At 36.1% G+C, this 18,309-nt stretch overlaps 2 pseudogenes; both read left to right on the forward strand.

Annotated features, from left to right (window-relative positions):
* The first annotated feature begins 1,424 nt into the window (after positions 1–1,424).
* Positions 1,425–8,278, forward strand: LOC148196917 (uncharacterized; annotated as a pseudogene).
* A 5,191-nt stretch (positions 8,279–13,469) lies between these two features.
* On the forward strand, positions 13,470–17,684 carry LOC124832705 (signal recognition particle 43 kDa protein, chloroplastic pseudogene; annotated as a pseudogene).
* The last annotated feature ends 625 nt before the right edge of the window (positions 17,685–18,309 follow it).

Genomic DNA, 18,309 nt, shown 5'->3' on the forward strand with positions numbered 1-18,309 from the left:
CGGAGGTTGTCATTGGAGTTCCAAGGATATAAGAACATTGAGCTGATGATGTTACTGAGGTTAGTGTTTTTTGGGCTTGCAGACGTTGAAGAGTAGAGGGTTTTGTGAGTGAAATGATGATTTGGTGTTGGGAGAGAGAGATTGGATTCCTTTGCTTTTGGAAAATCTGCCCAATTGGAAAGGGGTTAAAGGCAAAGTTAAGAACTTGTATGAGCAGTGATGATGATATGAAGAAACATCTTCAACATCAATGCAATGAGCACTGCATTAGCCTGTCATTATAATCAATCAGTATACTCTTCAGAAGTCCATCTAACCAAATTTTCTTTGTTTTTAGTTTTTTATAGGAAACAAAAGTCAAGAGAAATCCCAAAAGGAAGAACAAGTAAAGTTCAAATCTTTCACTGGAAAGAAGCATACGTTAATGGATTGATCCTTAATGTAATTTATGGATTTTTAGAAGCATGGTTCTGGGAGTTTTCGTCTTTCTTCAAAACATACTACCTTTGCCTATTTTTTGAAATAAATATATAAAATTCTCCAACAACATCACTCCCGTAATTCGAACAAAATTTTCCATGAACCCTAAAACTTATATTTCCCCCTTCGAGTTCCAAATTTTGAACCCTAAAACTCATATTTCCCCCTTCGAGTTCCAAATTTCAGAGAAGAATGGGGCTTTCAGCAGGATTTCCCTACTTTGCCCTTACTGAAATTATATTATTACCACTCTGTACACATCATTTCTTAATTCAAAAATTAAAAAAATAAAATTAAACCACGTTTTTAATGCCACGTATATTAAATCTACACTGTCACCATGCCACGTACTACCCTCACTCACGGTGTTTGATCAATTTGACGGAAGGCCTGTAATTGATTCAATTTTACAAAAACAAGGACTCAATTGATACGCCGAAAAGAAAGAGGACCTATTTAAAATTCATGACCAAAACAGGGACCTACGGAGACATTAAACCAAAAATAAATTGATTTTGTATGTTTGGACTTATAAGATAAAAGTCCAAGATTATAAAAGGCGCAAATATAATTTTAGAAAATCCTATCTAAAAAGATTCTAGAATGATCTACAAAAATATCTAAGGATATTTATCCATAAGATATTTTTAAATAAGTTAAGAATTTTAGAAGTGTTTTAGAAATCTCTAGAGAATGAATAATGACCCTTAGATTAATGTTGTGATGGCAATATCCTAACCATTGGTTGAGGAGGTGTCACTAGTATAAATAGGGGATGGTTGTATCATTTGGAAGCAAGCCAAAAAGTTTAGAAGCATTCAATACAACAAGCCTTTCCTTTTCTCAAAATCTTCCAACCTCCCCAAATTTTTAAACACTTCCTTCAAGCCTCTAAAATTTCCTCCCAACAAAGTGGTATGAAGAGCCATAAGATCTTCATAGAAATGACAAATATTGGAGTTCCCTTTCAAGTCTCGATGCTCACTAAAAGCAACTATGATAATTGGAGCTTAAGGATGATTGCTCTCCTTGGTGCACATGATGTCTAGGAGGTAGTCGAGAAGGGCCACACCGAACCAGATAATGTAGAGAGTCTTTCTCAAGCTCAAAAGGGCTTGAGAGACTCAAGGAAGAGAGACAAGAAAGCTTTTTGTCAAATCCATCAAGGATTAGATGAAGATACTTTTAGAAGATTTTCGGAGTCAAGTCAGCCAAGGAAGCATGGGAGAAGCTTAAGATCTCTTACAAGGGAGCAAATCAAGTCAAAAAGGTACGTCTTCATACTTTGATAAGAGAGGTTGAAACGTTGCATATGAAAGAAAGAGAGCTAGTCTCTGATTACTTTTCAAGAGTTTTAACGGTTACTAATCAATTAAAAAGAAATGGTGAGAAGTTAGATAATGTAAGAATTATGGAGAAAATTCTTAGATCATTAGATCCAAAGTTTGAACATATTATCACCATTACCAAAGAAACCAAAGACTTGGAGGCCATGTCAATAGAGCAACTCCTTGGTTCGTTGCAAGCTTATGAAGAAAAGAAAAAGAAGAAGGAAGAGATCGTGGAGCAAGTCCTCAAGGCACACGTCACTAGCACAAAAATATCGTATAACGTCGTTGTTTTTTGGTCTTTCAAGGTAGACGTCATATCGGGAGACGTTAAATTGACGTCGAATTTAAAAGTTTGACCTTAATCAAATTGACGTCGAACTTTGTCAATGTCGCAACCAGAATCGCGACGGGACGACGATCCAAAAAAGAACGGGTTTTGAAAAGAGATTTGGAGTCGTCACCATAGTTTATTCTGGAAAACTACGGAAAAACCATAAAATGATAAGACAATGGTCTACGAAAATGAGATTCTAAGTTCGAGAGTCGGTTACGTGTAGGGAAGGTATTAGCACCCTACAACGCCTGCCCTAAGGCAGTACCTTTAACTAAATACGCGAAAATGATGTGGTTTTAAAAATGTTTAACTATCCCCTAAAATAAAACTCTAAAGAGACAAAATATATTTTTTAGTTTTTTTGTGCCCGACAAGGATTGACCTTGCTCCTACGTATTCTCATTCAGAATGAGAAATCAGGGTTACGTAGTTCTTTTAGAAACTGCTTGAAAATTTTGTTTGAGGAATTGTTTGAGAAATTGATTATGGATAAATTTGGATTTTTGGGGAAGTGAACCTGACAAGGACTAGCCTTGCTCCTACGTAGGATCACGTAGTTCTGGCTGAGAGATTGTTTGTTGTTTGAAATTGTTGATGTTTTTAGTTTTTAAAGATTTTATATTTTTTTTATATTTTTATAAAAGAAAGAGAAAAGGTTTTTTGGCACAAGGACGATGCGGACGATCACACATATGCCTAAACCCTTAAAATATTTTTTATCATTTTTTAGAATAGAAGAACAAAAAGTTTTAGCACAAGGACGATGCGTGCCATCACACATGTGCCTAAACCTTTAAAATATTTTTATTATTTTTTAGAAGAGGAGAAGAAAAAGTTTTAGCACAAGAACGATGAGTGTGATCACACATGTGCCTAAACCTTTAAAATATTTTATTATTTTTAGAAGAGAAGAAGAAAAGGTTTCAGCACAAGGATGATGCGGGCGATCACACATGTGCCTAAACCTTTAAAATATATTTTTATCATTTTTTATAAAAGTACATTTAAAAAGTAGATAAATATTTAAAATCAAAAGAGAAAAAAGAAAAAAAACATAAAAAATAAAATAAAAGGATAGATAAATAAGTAATGAAAATAAAGTAAAAAGTAAAAGATAAAATAAAATAAAGGTAAAATAATAAGTAAATAAAAAAGGGTTGCGCTAAATAAGAAACTGGGGTACCTAAACAATTAAAAAACCGAACTGGGCCAAAGCCTAAGCGGAGAGGGGTGCGAAAATGAGAATAAGGGGGCGCAGGGAATAAATTTGTCTTTTTGTTTTTTTTAGGAAGAGAACGGGCCTGAGTCCAAGGCAGGGGATGGACGTAGGGGTGTAAGGGTGAGAAATGGGGAGTGCGTGTAGGAAAAAAGGTTCTTATTATATATTTTTTTGTTTTAGGGAAAGTTGGGTCAGATAAAAAAACAAAAACAGGCCCAAGGCCTTTTCATTGGCTCAGAAAACCTTAGGGGTTCTCCCATTCTCTCTGCATCACGCCACTTCACTGAAATGTGACCCAGGGTCTCCTTCTCTCCCAGAGACGCTCGCTGTCGCTCCAGCCAGAACAGGCCACCGCGCGTTGCCATCCGGACGTCGCCAGCTCTAATGTCCACGGTCGAGACCATCGCCGGCCGCCGCTCCAGCTCTCCCCTCTTCCTTTTTCGCGTGAAACAGGCACCGACTCTGAGATCTCACCACTCTCGCCGCCTTCACCGTTCAACGACCACCTCCCCACCTCCGTCCAAACGGCCACCGTGGCGCGCGAGAGGAGAACGCACTCGTCTTCAGCCTTGCATCCTCGTCGCCGCTGCCACCGGTGACTGTCTCCGCGCCACTGCTTCTGCGAACCAGCCACCACGCCACCACTTGCTAGAACCAGCTGCTGCATCACTGCCTCTCCGGACCATCCACCACCTCTTGTGATCTTGGCGTCGGCAGCAACCCCAAGCGCCATCGGATCCATCGCCGACCGCGACACCGAGCTCCCCTTCGTGAATCGCCGGAGACCCCCTCTTCTTCCCTTCACGCCGCCATCCTTCACGCCCTTGGTTCGCCCAGACTCGCTGCCGGTGATGACGCCGGTGCATGCCTCTGCTGAACCCATCTATGCCCCCTAAAACCACCATTGCCACTGCCACCACTAAAAACGCTACCGCGTCCAGCCCCTCTGGAAAGTCTCACTGCCTAATTAACAGAGAATATAGAACCTTTGTGGTGTCTCATTGCTTAATCAACAGAGAACACGACCACAGAGCCTTGCCAAGACAATGTTTGGGGATTCTATGTATGGGTTTTCTGGTTTCTGTTGTGTATGTGTTTCCTGCTCAAGGATTCAAATTCTTCGGTGGTGGTTGGAGATGAAAGGAAGCTTGAAGGCTTAGTCCCTTGGTCTGTTTTTACTTGTGGTAATTATAATCAATTCGGGATGGATGGGGTTAGATTTTTTTGCTTTGGCAGATGAATGGAATCGGGATTTTATGCGATGGGTTGGGTGTTTACAACAAGAGTAGAACTTCATTGCCAATGGTGGTTGAAGAGAGTAGTGGTAAATTTGTTTTTTAATCTAGCATTGAATTGTGTGAGGGAATAGAAGAAACCGTAGAAATCGGAAGATGAGTAAATGGTTTATTCTTTGTGTTTCAGGTATCGAACAGAGTGGAGAAGAGAAGATGACCATGATATATACACGGTTTAGAATATTCAAGCAAACAATCACACACAAGTATAGCATAAAGTTATTCTAACAACGACTATAAATGAGATGCAGCTTGCTTAGCTCTTGGAGCTTCTTTGTCTATTGTTTGCCTCGTGCTTAAGATGAAATCCCCTTCCTTGCGGCTTTCTTTTGTTTTTTTTTTTGTAAGTGAATGATGGATGTTGTAACAAAGGTGAAAGGGGCTTGGTGTTGGAGGTCAAGGGAGTCTAAGAGTTTGCCTTTGGCTGTAGTAATGAGGTGCCTAATAGGTGGAAGCCAGCAGATGAATTGTGATGATGGGATCCCCAAAATGGCTCCGTCCCCTCCCAAAAGAAAAGGTTCCTCCCCCAATAGAAAAGGTCTCCTCCAGCTCTGCCTCGGAACCCCGGGGAAGAAGCCGATCTTCTGACTTAAGATTTCCTTTTTGTGTCCTTCTTCCTTTTCCGTGTTTGCTCCATGGTCAAAGCCACCATGTACAAACACCATTTCCTTTTTCGTGTTAACTCTTTTCAGCCAAAAGAACAAAGTCGACCACGTGAGGCCTTATGGGGATGAGAAACGTAAGCATGTTGCTGCAAGTTTCACGGTGAATGACCAAAGAGTGCTTATCTTGACTGAACAGAGGAAAAACAACTACTGCCAAATCCAAAAAAAGACTCTAAAAAACTTAGTTGACCATTATATTTTTCTTCCCTTTCTTCTTTTCTTTTTCTTAGATTTTTTTTGTTTGTTAACGTTTACCTATATATATATATATATATATATATATATATATATATATATATATATATATATATATATATATAAAATAAAACTTAAACAGTAAAAAGAAACTAACATAAAAAAGAATAAACGAAATAACTCAAAATAATAAAATGTAAAATAAAAATAAAATAAAATAAAAATAAAATAAAATAAAATTAGAATTAAAATTAAATAATACAAAGTGAAACAAAATGATGAAAAGATATAAAATAAGATAAAATAAAATAAAGTAAAAAGTACAAAACATGTTACTTAGTCACCCGGACGAAATTGGGTGTTGACAGTCAATATTCGACGTTAAGCAATTTTTTTGTTTTTTTTAATTAATTGTGATCCTTTTTCACAATTCTACGAGATCTGAAAAGCAGAAAAACAACAAATTTCAATTTTTAGTATTTTATAAAGGATGAACTATGAACGTGTAGTATAGTATCAACAACAAACAACAGTAACAAACAATAAACAAGTTCAATCAAACAAGAACAACAACAAACAAGTTCAACCAAATAACAACAACAAACAAGACAAATAAGTTCTTCAAAACGAAAACGAAAACTAACCTTCAAAAGGTGGGTTCGTCAGAATAAAGTGTTTCCACCAGTGAGAGAGAAAGCAAAATACGCCTATGAAAGACAAAAACATGAAAATAATCAGTCAAAACAAATGAAAATTATACATAATGTAGTTAATTAACTTGCATTTATATCAAATGAAAGAAAGATTACATGTGATGGTCGTCAAACTTCGTTCAAGAAAAGTTTGAGAAGATAATAGGGTCTCACGCACTAAGATAAAGTGAATGATTTTCAATTTTCCGCTCAAATTAAAAAGGGGAAACTTTTGGCTGACAAATAATACGTCGAAACCCCTACAGAATTCTACGTATTATTGGTGGTTTAAAAGAAAAAAGAATTAAAAAGGGGTAACTCTTTGGCTTCTGGCTGAAAAATAATACATTGAAGCCTTTACAAAATGTGCGTATAAAAAAAGAATTAAAAGAAAAAAGAAAAAAAGAATTAAAAAGGGGTTACTTTTTGGCTTCTGACTGACAAATAATATGTCGAAGCCCTTACAGAATTAGACGTATTATTTGTTGTTTAAAAGAAAAAAGAAAAGATAATTAAAAAGAGGTAACTCTTTGACTTCTGGCTGAAAAATAACACGTCAAACCCCTTTAGAATTCGACGTACTATTGATGGTTTAAAAGAAAAAAGAAAACAGAATTAAAAAGGGTGACTCTTTGGCTTCTGACTGACAAATATTACGTCGAACCCCTACAGCATTCGACATACTGTGCTGGTTTAAAAGAAAGAAGAAAGAGAATGATGCGCTGGTTTAAATAATTACCATCATAGAACGTCAAATTGAATGGAGCTTCGACGTTCTATAATTGCATTTATTTACAAAAATGTCACCGGTCATTTTTAACGTTGGCTATTCAGTGGTTAGACGTTAAACACGTGACGTTATACGTTGTTTTTGCACTAGTGCGTTGATTCAAGAAAAGAAGAAAATGCACACAATCAATCAAGGCGAAGTTATAGTCAAGAACAAGGACGAGGGCGTGCATATGGACGTGGACAAGGACGAAGGCCTAACAACAATAACCAAAGAGGAGAAAGCTCTAACAGAGGTCATGGGAGAGGAAATTAGAATTCAAGGTATGACAAGTCCCGAATCAAGTGTTACAATTGTGATAAGTTTGGACATTATGTTTCTGAATGTAGAGCCCCTAACAAACTAAAGTCGAAGAGAAAGCCAATTATGCTAAAGAAAGGTGTCAAGAAGATGGTACCTTGCTACTAGCTTTCAAGGACCAAGATAAAGACAAGGATAATCAATGGTACCTTGATAGTGGAGCAAGTAACCATATGTGTGGGAAAAGAAGAATGTTCATAGAGCTTGATGAAACAGTAAAGGGAAACGTGAATTTTGGAGATGAATCAAAGGTGACGGTGAAAGGAAAAGGTAATATCCTCATTTGACTAAAGAATATAGTACATCAATTTATTTCCAACGTATATTATGTGCCAAGCATGAATAACAACATCTTAAGCTTAGGAGAACTCTTAGAGAAAGGTTATGATATTCAACTTAAGAATAATAACCTTTCTTTAAGAGATAATACAAGTAGATTCATTGCAAAGGTGTCAATGACAAGAAATAGAATGTTTGTGCTCAACATTCAAAGTGATGACCCACAATGTCTCAAGATGTGTTGCAAAGATCAATCATGGCTTTGGAATCTTCGATTTAGCCATCTTAATTTTAAAGGATTAGAGTTGCTCTCTAAGAAGGCAATTGTGAGAGGCTGCCTTATATTACTTACCCTACCAAGTTTGTGAAGGATGTCTAGTTGGAAAACAATTTCGATTGAGTTTTCCAAATGAGTCGGACTCAAGAACTCAAAAGCCATTAGAACTCATTCATGCATAAGCCAAGATCACTTGGTAAGAGTAATTATTTTCTTCTCTTCATTGATGAATTTTCAAGAAAAAACATGGGTATATTTCTTAAAAGAAAAATTAGAAGTATTCGAGAACTTCAAGAAGTTTAAAGCCCATGTTGAGAAGGAAAGTGGCCTTCTGATCAAAGCTTTGAGATCCGATCGTGGAGGAGAGTTCACATCAAAAGAGTTTCAGAAGTATTGTGAAGATAATAGAATCAGACGATAGTTGATAGTGCCAAAATCCCCTCAACAAAATGGAATGGCTGAAAGGAAGAATAGAAGAATCATGAAGATGGCAAGGAGCATGCTTAAAAGCAAGAGACTTCCAAAGGAGTTTTGGGATGAAACCGTTACATGTGCAGTCTATCTAACCAACCTCTCTCCAGCTAGAAGCATTAGTGGAAAAACACCACAAGCGGCATGGAGTGGAAGAAAGCCAGGTATTTCTCATCTTAGAGTCTTTGGAAGCATAGCTCATGTGCATATACCAGATGAGAAACGAAGTAAGATTGACGACAAAAGTGAAAAATACATCTTCATTGGTTACAACACCAACTCCAAAGGGTACAAACTCTATAATCCTGATACAAGGAAAACAATCATCAGTCGGAATACAATGTTTGATGAAGAAAGAGAATGGGATTGGTTGACAAACTGTGAGGACCATACCTTCTTCCCGTGCGTTGAAGAAGATGACGTGGAACAACAACAACAACTAGAAGAGGCACTTGCTACTCCACCCAATTCACCAAATACAACCCTTCAAGATGATGAAAGCTGAAGTGAAAGAATGCCACGATTTCGAACTCTCTAAGAAATATATGAGGTAACTGAAAATCTAGACAATGTTACCTAATTCTATCTATTTTTAGACTGTGACCCATGAACTTCCAATAAGCAATTGAAAAGAAGAGTTGGAGAAATGCGATGGATGAAGAGATCGTGGCAATAAATAAGAATGCTCTTGGGAGCTAGTCTCGCTTCCAAAAGGGCACAAAAGAATTGATGTCAAGTAGGTCTATAGTGATATGAACTGAATAAGATGATGACAAGGTGGGAAATAACCTCTTTCTGATAAACTAAGTAAACGTAAGGTAAATGCGTAAATGTATTTCATACTCTCTACAAGTCTATTTCTCTTGTTTCCAAAACTCAACAGATTAGGATATCCACTTAACCAAATACAATCATGAATCTTAATCTTCATTCAAACATTACTCCCGTATTTGCAAGTTTTAATAAAAAAAAGGTTTGGAGAAAAGAATAAGAAAAGGTAATTTGAGAAAAGAATAATCAGATTTTACAAGGTGTTTATACACCTAAATTCATGTGATATTTTTACACATTTAATTGGTAGTCTAGGAGTGTTTGTTGTTTTGGTGTCAGAAAATTGTGCAAAATTAATCTACGAAACTCCTCATGAGCTTGTTGCATCAATTCGCACAGTCTTTGTGATAGGTAGTGTGTAAAACATGAATCAACCATCTAAATGCAATGTAATTGTCCATTCTAGCATCATCTACAACAAAACACCACATCATAAGTGCACTACTAGCACAATTCTGGCCTACAAGCTTCAAAGAGCAAGGTTTAAGGGCTCAAAGATCAAAGCCACCAAGAGAGGAGCTAGACAAATTTCAATGTAGTGTTAGGCCAACCTATGTCTATCATAACAAGTTTTATTCTTCATAACAGGACATTTTGAGTAAGTTTTGTTTGGTTGAGTAAGCTGGACAAGTTTCAATATCCATTATTGATGTCAGAAATTGTTGTTTAAATCATAAGTCTTCATTTAGTGAGTTGAATTATTGATTTCAAGGGTTGATTAGTGGACAAAAAAAAGGTATTCAAAGGAGGAAGTATAATTCTCCTAAATCGACCAAACGATGCAATTCAAGTAGGAACAACTCTAGCCAATACTGTGTCAACAGTTCTTCTTGATGACCACATTGGTGACAAACTAATTGAGGAAGTTTTTCCTAGAGTGGAGCATACAACCACTACACATGCGAAAGAGCTATTAGAACAGTTACACTTTTTTAACATAATTACATCCCTTTCCTTTGCTCAATGATTATTAGAGTCTGAGACAAAAGGGTTATTATTTAAAGATCATAACTAGATGACACAGGTTTATTCTCCACTACCCTATCCCCTTTTTTTTCTTTGTATGTTGTGATACCGCATAGGAGGAGTCAAAATGCACAAAAGAAAGAGAAAAAGAGAGGCTGACTACTTCTAACCTATTCTTTTCTCCATGTTTTTTCTATCATATTGGTCATTCTAGCACAGCTCACGACCAAACAACAATGTACAGACATGAAAAAAATATTGCTTTGCAAAATGGACTAATGCAACACAACAATTTTATTCACGACACATGCATAATCATAGTAAAACAATGAGCACTTCGTTCACAAACAAAGAACTTACCTCCATGCTACAACCTTCCTAGATGAAGATAGCCTTCTAAGACCACGATAGAGGAAAAAAAGAACAGTGTCCACACCTTTTCCCGTGAGTGTGCTTCACTCCACCTTCGACGCGCCATAACGCAGGCCTACAAAATGCACTAGACAACATCACAACAGCGCCCATTTGTGAAGTGGAAAAATGAAACACTTACCAATTCTTCGAACGATCCTTTATGAATGGCTCTGCCTCTGTGCGTGAGGGAAGAGATGGAGAACATTTAGCCTCGAACAAACCCTCCAACGAAGCGCATCTGTGCGAATGAGCTCACCATGGTCTGCCTCTACAACGATAGAACGAAGCGCCACCGAAGAGGGGGGGTTTGCAATTGCCTGCACGAACGAAGGAGACAGCGTCCGTGAACGAAACCTCTGGCTATGGTTCGAAGCAACCAATTTGGGGGAATGCCTGGGCGAGGGTTCCCTAGATCGATTTCTGAAAGGGTGAAGGCTCTCTGGATCGATTTCTAAAAGGAAAGAGGTATTTGGCTCGAAGAATCAAAATAAGGGAGGGAAACCCAAGTCTTGGAGTTTAATAAAAGACCAACTTACCGACGACAGCATACCCTTCGGTAATGCCTTCGGTAAAATGTATTTACCGAGGGCCTTTAACCCATCGGTAATATCTCGCAGGTAATAAAACCTTCCCCTGTAAAGGAAAAGTTTAATCTTTATGTGAGGAAGGGATTCAATAATTTTTTTCTTGAAAAGAGTGATGTAATTTTTAATTTTTATATATTGAATTCTCAATTTTAATTTTTTTTAAAAATAATATATAAAAGAAATCAGTTTAAAATTGAGCAAAATCAACTAAATTAATGTACTTATTCTGGAAAAAGGATAGTGAATTGGTTCAATATGAGATAAGCTGTTTTGATGTTTATATTTTGTATTTCCTATTTTGTCATTGTTAGAATTAATGAATGTATTGTGTTCATTTTTTTTTATTATAAGTAACATATTTTTGTAACGGTTACTTTTTTAAGCTTTTTTAATACTTTAAATAGTTTTACTTTTCTTTTAATTTTCACATGTTGATTATTTTGTATGTAGGTTCAAGTTTAATTTTGAGTATATTTGTATAACCATATAATTAAATTAAGGGGTTTGCTAACGCGCGTACGTCTGTTTTTCAGTTGGTATATTTTAGCAATGTGTACCGGATTTTTGTAGACAAAAATATCCTTATATATATGGATTCTAAGTTTTAAGGTTAAGGGTATTTTAATAGTTTTCATTCTCAAAACTTAGAAAAAAAAAAAGAAACCCCTCAAACCCTTACTCACCTCTCTCATTCCTCTCAATCCTTTTTCTTTCATCTCTCTCACTCCAACATTTTCTCTATCATCCCTACTGTACCCCAATTGAAAAAATCAGAAACACTTGTCGTTAAACAATCTTACAAAAAAATGATTTTATAATGAGTTTTCATCCTATAATTTTTGTCTTATCTAATTTTATCCAATTTTCACAAGCATAAAGGAATTGGTAATTGACCTGAAAAAAATCAGAAATACTGTTAAACAATTTCTTACAAAAAAAATGATTTTATAATGAGTTTTTATTTTATAATTTTTGTCTTATCTAATTTTCACAAGCATAATGACATCAAAGGAATTGGTAATTGTCCTGGAAAAAATCAGAAACACTCGTTGTTAAACAATTTCTAACAAAAAATGACTTTATAATGAGTTTTCATTTTATAATTTTTGTCGTATATAATTTTATCTAATTTTCACAAGCATAATGACATCCGAAAGAATTGGTAATTGTACTAGAGGGTTTTTTTTAGAGATGATGATTCAACATATGCAGATGATGATTAGAGAGGTTAGTGAAGATGGTGAAATTGAAGAGATCTTGAATGAACCTTTGCCTGAAGGTGAATATGTCAATGACTCAACTCTTTACAAAGGAAAATTGTTTAAAGGCAAGTGTTTCTGATTTTTTCAATTGGGGCTACAGTAGGGATGACAGAGAAAATGTTGGAGTGAGAGAGATGAAAGAGGAAGGATTGAGAGGAATGAGAGAAGTGAGTAAGGGTTTGGGGGTTTCTTTTTTTTTTTCTAAGTTTTGAGAATGAAAATTATTAAAATACCCTTAACCTTAAAACTTAGAGTCCATATATATAAGGGTATTTTTGTCTACTAAAATCCGGTACACATTGCTAAAATGTACCAACTGAAAAACAGGCGTACGCGCGTTAGTAAACCCCTTAAATTAAATCTATATAAATTTTCATAATTATATTTTCTTTTAAATTTAAATTTCTTTTCTTTAAAACATTAGTACAATAAGAAGAAAAGGCACCGGTTATTTTTTATTATTGGCATCAGTGTTGCAACCGAGACATATGTGGGCGAGGTAAAAAGGACAGATTTTATGCCTCGGTCATGGACTGAGATAAAAAGCAGACAGGAATATGCCTCGATTCTTATATAACCGAGGCAGTATCCTATTTTAAATTTTCAGATGCAACCTGTTTACAGTAGGCAACCAAAAATTGTTTCAGCAACCATAAATTGTTTCAGCAACAAGAAACGGAGTGGTGCAAGTCAATGTTTTTCACACAACCGGAAAATCCCAATCCCAATCCGAGATCAAAACAGACCTAACATTTCCCAATTTCAGAAACCCAAAGTGCTTGTAATTGTGAGTCTTCACTGGCCTGGCCTCAAAAGCAGAAGAACAAGAGTAGATGAACACCTTCTGCAACAAACCAGGAAGCTCCCTTAGGGTTTCCCATCACACAGGGTTGCGACGGTTGGAGGAAGATTGCCTGTCTAGGGCGGCGGCGACAACGGAGGGGAACAATGGTGGAGGCAGCAACGACGGAGGGCTCGCCGATCTGGAGCGGCTTGGCGATGACGATCTGAAGCGATGGATCGAGAGCGACTGAGGCAAGCAGCAACGATGGAGGGCTCGCCGATCTGGAGCGGCTTGGCGATGGCGATCTGGAGCGGTGGATCTAGATCGGTGAAGGCAGCAGTGGTGGAGGCAGCAACGGTGAAGGCAGCGGCAGAGGCATGGATAGAGAAGAGTGAGAGCACGAAGGGAGTGAGAGCACGAAGAAGAAAGGAAGAATGGGAGAGCACGGACAGAGAAGAAGTGAAAATGAAGAGTTAATGTGAGAACCGAGTTAGGTGGCAGGAGTTGTATGCCTCGGTTTCGCCTAGAACCGAGTTAGTAGTGCCCTTTAGGCATCGGTTGCTGGGTAACCGAGTTAGTAGCTCTTATCAGACCCAACAGCTGTCAGTGGAGCAGGCTTGGGCAGAGTTTTATGCCTCAGTTTTACGTAGAACCGAGTTAGTAGCATGCTTTAGGCACCGGTCATGGGACAACCGAAGCATATATTTAAGCTATTATTACGACTTTGCCACCGCACTATTATACGCTTCGTGTTCGCTTAAACCGAAGCGTATATTGCGCTTTCTAATCCCATTTTTTTACTAGTGAAAGTTGTTTAATTACATTTATTTCATACACATATTACTTTCATGTTTGAATTATTTTACAATTATAAAATTTTAATATATTTTTTTCAATTCAATAGTTATTTAAAGAGATTTTTATTAAGTTAAATTAATACTTTTATATTTGAAATTTATTTAAATTATAGTTACATTCAATTTTCTATACACATGAGAATATGAATCCAAATTTGAAATTTTGAAATTTCTATGATTTTTAAAGTTTAAAGATTATCATTGATTAATAATTAAAAATTCAACGTCATTATTGTCTCTTACATGGTAATGTAAGCACACTACAATGACTAAAACTATTGCAGAGCCCAATACAACCAACATGGTCATATGTATGGAAGAAATCATTTATCAAATTCATTTAGGGTTTCACTAACTTGTTTGATTTGTCGTTGAGGTTATCAAATTAATATTATTTCTCAACGCAACTTTAGTATTGCAAAGTAGTATTTAAGAAAGTAGATATGGTTAAAGTAACCCTGAGTCATCTCCTAATGAATACGGAATTGCTTTTCAATATTTGACTCTTATGAATGTTATGCAATGCTTAAGAATAAAAGTGAGAAACTATATTAATAAAGTTAATGTTTGAAGAATGTTTGAAAAACAAATAGGAAACTTAGAAACAATTATAATGAATTAGGCTAATTCCACTATTTTTCCAAGATAAATTCATCATCGGTTATCCATATATTATTGTTCGAGTTTAAAATTAATTAAAGTACATTCTCAATTAACTTGAGAGCGATCATACAATCAACCAAAGTAGATTCTCAATCAAATGAACCTTTCTATATTATTCATAATGAATTCAACCAAAGTGTACATTCTCAATCGAATTCTATTGTGTTTAATCATATCTATTCTTAAATCTCCTAATCAAATTAAAAGTTAATTAATTAAATTAAATTCTCAATTAATTATAGTTAAAATTCTTACCACCAATCAAAGTACATTCTCAATTAGTAGCAAAAACTCGTTTAATAATATGAAAGTTCTTAAATTCAATCAAAGTACATTCTCAATCAAACCTAGAAACCCTTGAACTCATATGATCAATATGCATGTAGATTCAAACACCTTATGATGCAAAAATCATTACTTTTAATATGATTGTCCAAAATTACATTTCAACCCTTTTTATTTTATTCAAAATTACACATAAGTCTAGAATTTCCTCTAATTGCACTTTAGCCTTTTCTTTCTTTTCAAAATTGCATATGAGCCCTGAGATAACCAGATTGGACCAGCTTTGGCTAGAGTTTAACATCTTCTATTTTTTATATTGGACATTTAAATTTAACCCTTTCACTAGTGCAGTTAAGGAAAACGACAGCGGTTATTTTTGCACATAGGCAGCGATTCTAGAACTGGGGCATATATAGGCGAGGCAAAAAGTCTACCTTTTTACCTCAATTGTGGACCGAAGCAAAAAAGATAGACTTTTTTGCCTCGGTTCTAAGATAACCAAAGTAGTAGGATTTTCCTTTTTTTATTTTTTTTTAAAAGGATTTTTTGCCTCGGTTGTACTTGAACCGAGGTAGTATCTTGAACTTTTCCAGATTTGTACCCTCGTATCTTTTTTCGCAAAAAATGAAATAATTTTAATTTTCTTTTAAATTAAATGATATTTTTCACTCAATTTTATCTCTCTTCTGTTTTCCTCGTTTCCCTCACTTTCTTTGATTTTTCTGTCTTATTGTCTTATAATCCAACAAGATTATGTCTCCCAAATTATCTTTGATTTTTCAGTCTTATTGTCTTATAATCCAAAAAGATTATGTCTCCCAAATTATAGTTATCAGGGAATAAAAACATAAATTCTAACTTTTGTGGTAAACTCGCAGCAAATGAAATATATGCAAATGTTTGCCATGGTTCCATAACTCTCAAAGAAAGTGGTGCAATCAGTCCACATACAAAGAGTGTCAGGCAAATGACAGTCTGTACAAACTCTGCAACAACACCATTCAACACAAAAAGTTAAACTTCTAAATCACATACTCGCTTCTTCATACACAACATTGCAAGTTCCTCCTTTTCGGCTTAGCATAAGTAACCATGAATAATTAGAAACTTAATTTTATATATCTTTGAGTAAAAGTTCTTAAAAGAAGGATCTGAAATATAGACTAAATTAAATCTTATATATTGCACTCCTAGCAAAGTTTTTGGCATCCTAAAATGAAACAAGAAAACAAGCATTATAATGAAGCCTTATGAAGATGCTAAGAGTTCCATTATGTGTTCTAACAATGATAGAGGCTTTCGAATATGTAAAATCAAGATTACTACCCAGGTTGACAGCAACAAAGACATAACTCTCTACAAGGTTGAGCTAAATCATTGCGAACTCTTCAATCATAATAAGTAATGAAGCACCCAGATAGGCCAAGCAGTGCAAAAAATAATACAGCTCCTGCATTAGAAATTACCAACAAAAAATTAACCAAAACCAATATCTTTTTGACTTTGGAACAACGAAACATTGAACCCAAGGCAATGGACTCAAAATAATTCACAAAAAGAAATATTGCATTAGCATGTTGATGACACAATTAAAGTTAATCGCAATTTATCACATATGTAGTAAAAGCTCATTTCACTATCAAAACCCTAGAAAATACGAAGCCAATATTGTTGGTAACCATCAATAAGATAAACCAAATATTCAAGTGATGCAATGACCTGCATAGGCATTGAAGGGGTTGAATCAGATTAACTATACTCACACATAAAGTACAAATGAACAAGTATATACATGGCTAGACAAATCGAAACAAACCACCTACAAGCTAGACAAATAGAAAATGGTAAGGAGCCTTGCATGTTGTACAATGAGCAAAGGCAAACCCTTCCTGCAAAACAAAAAAAAATTAAGTCAAAGACAAAGATGCACTCCAAAGGCAAAACCCTTCCTTGCATGTTGTCACTACCACACTCCAAAACCAACAACAAGCAACTTCCAAAGACACCAAAGACGAGTCCTGTGGTGAAGTTAAAGGCATCATCGGCAATAGAGACCTTGACGCCGTCGACGAAATGGAGTACCTCATCGAGTGGAAAGACGACCACGAGCCATCTTGGGTTCCCGCAGACTTCATAGCCAAAGACGTCATCGCCGAGTACGAAACTCCATGGTGGACCGCCGCGAAGAAGGCCGATGAGCCCACGCTGAGGAACCTCATCGAATCTGGCGACGATCGTGATGTAGACGTTGTGGACGCCAAAGGTTGTACCGCGCTCCTCTTCATAGCCAGACTTAGCTCAAAATTGTGCGTGAAGCTGCTGGCGGAATCGAGCGCGAACCTAGACCACCACGACCGCAGCGAGAGTCTCGCTACACTGCACATGGCAGTGGGGTACTTGCGGCCCGGTGTTGCGAAGGTGTGAAGGTGGTGGATCTGGGCGCGGATCCTGAGGTGGTGGATGACCGTGGAAGAACGGCGTTGGATCTGGCGTTGGAGATTCTGAAGGCAACACCAAAGGGGAATGTTGCAGTTCGGGCGTAAGATTGGGCTTGAGAGTGGTTAAGGTTTTGGAAGGGGCTCTATTCGAGTACGCCAAGTTTGAGTGGGTGAAGGATCTTGTAAGAGGACAGAGGTTTCTGACTCGGTTCCTCGTAGAATCGAGGCAATATAGTGGGTTAGCAGTGTTTTCTGCCTCGGTCTCATGAATAATCGAGGCAGTATATTTCCTTAGGCAGCGGTTGTCTTAGAACCGAGGTATATAGTATCTAAAACATTACAGCTTTTGCCTCCGCGTTTTTATATGCATCGATTTTTCAAAAACTGAAGCCTAATGGATGATTTAAAATACAGATTTTGCACTAGTGTTTTAATAATTGAAATGTTAACTTCAGTTACATCAACAAACGTTATAACGTACAAGAATAATTTATGCACTAAAAATCACTTTTTACGTCTCTTTAATTTTCAAATTCAATAAATTCAATCATCACAAATTTAATTAAAATTAATCATTTAAATACAAGAATCTCATCAAAATTTAAAATTTTAAAATATAAATACAAAATAAATATCCATTCATCAATTACCATTGAAAAAAAATTGACATCCTTTTTTCTTGTAAACTGAGTGTATTTGTTCTATTATATTTAGCTTGTAAAATTCACATTTGTGGATACTTTTGTGATCTCCTAATATGTAACCAATGAAACCATTGTCACCTGTTCACGATTTACTTTTCGTTTCTTTAATTTTCAATTTTTTTTTTTACATATTACTATTATATTTCTATTTTACCGAAAAGGGTTAAAATATGATACAAAATAGCATAAG

The sequence above is a fragment of the Vigna umbellata genome, chromosome 6 (genome assembly GCF_029865625.1).
Source record: "Vigna umbellata cultivar VRB3 chromosome 6, Vumbellata_1.0, whole genome shotgun sequence".
Classification (NCBI taxonomy): domain Eukaryota; kingdom Viridiplantae; phylum Streptophyta; class Magnoliopsida; order Fabales; family Fabaceae; genus Vigna; species Vigna umbellata.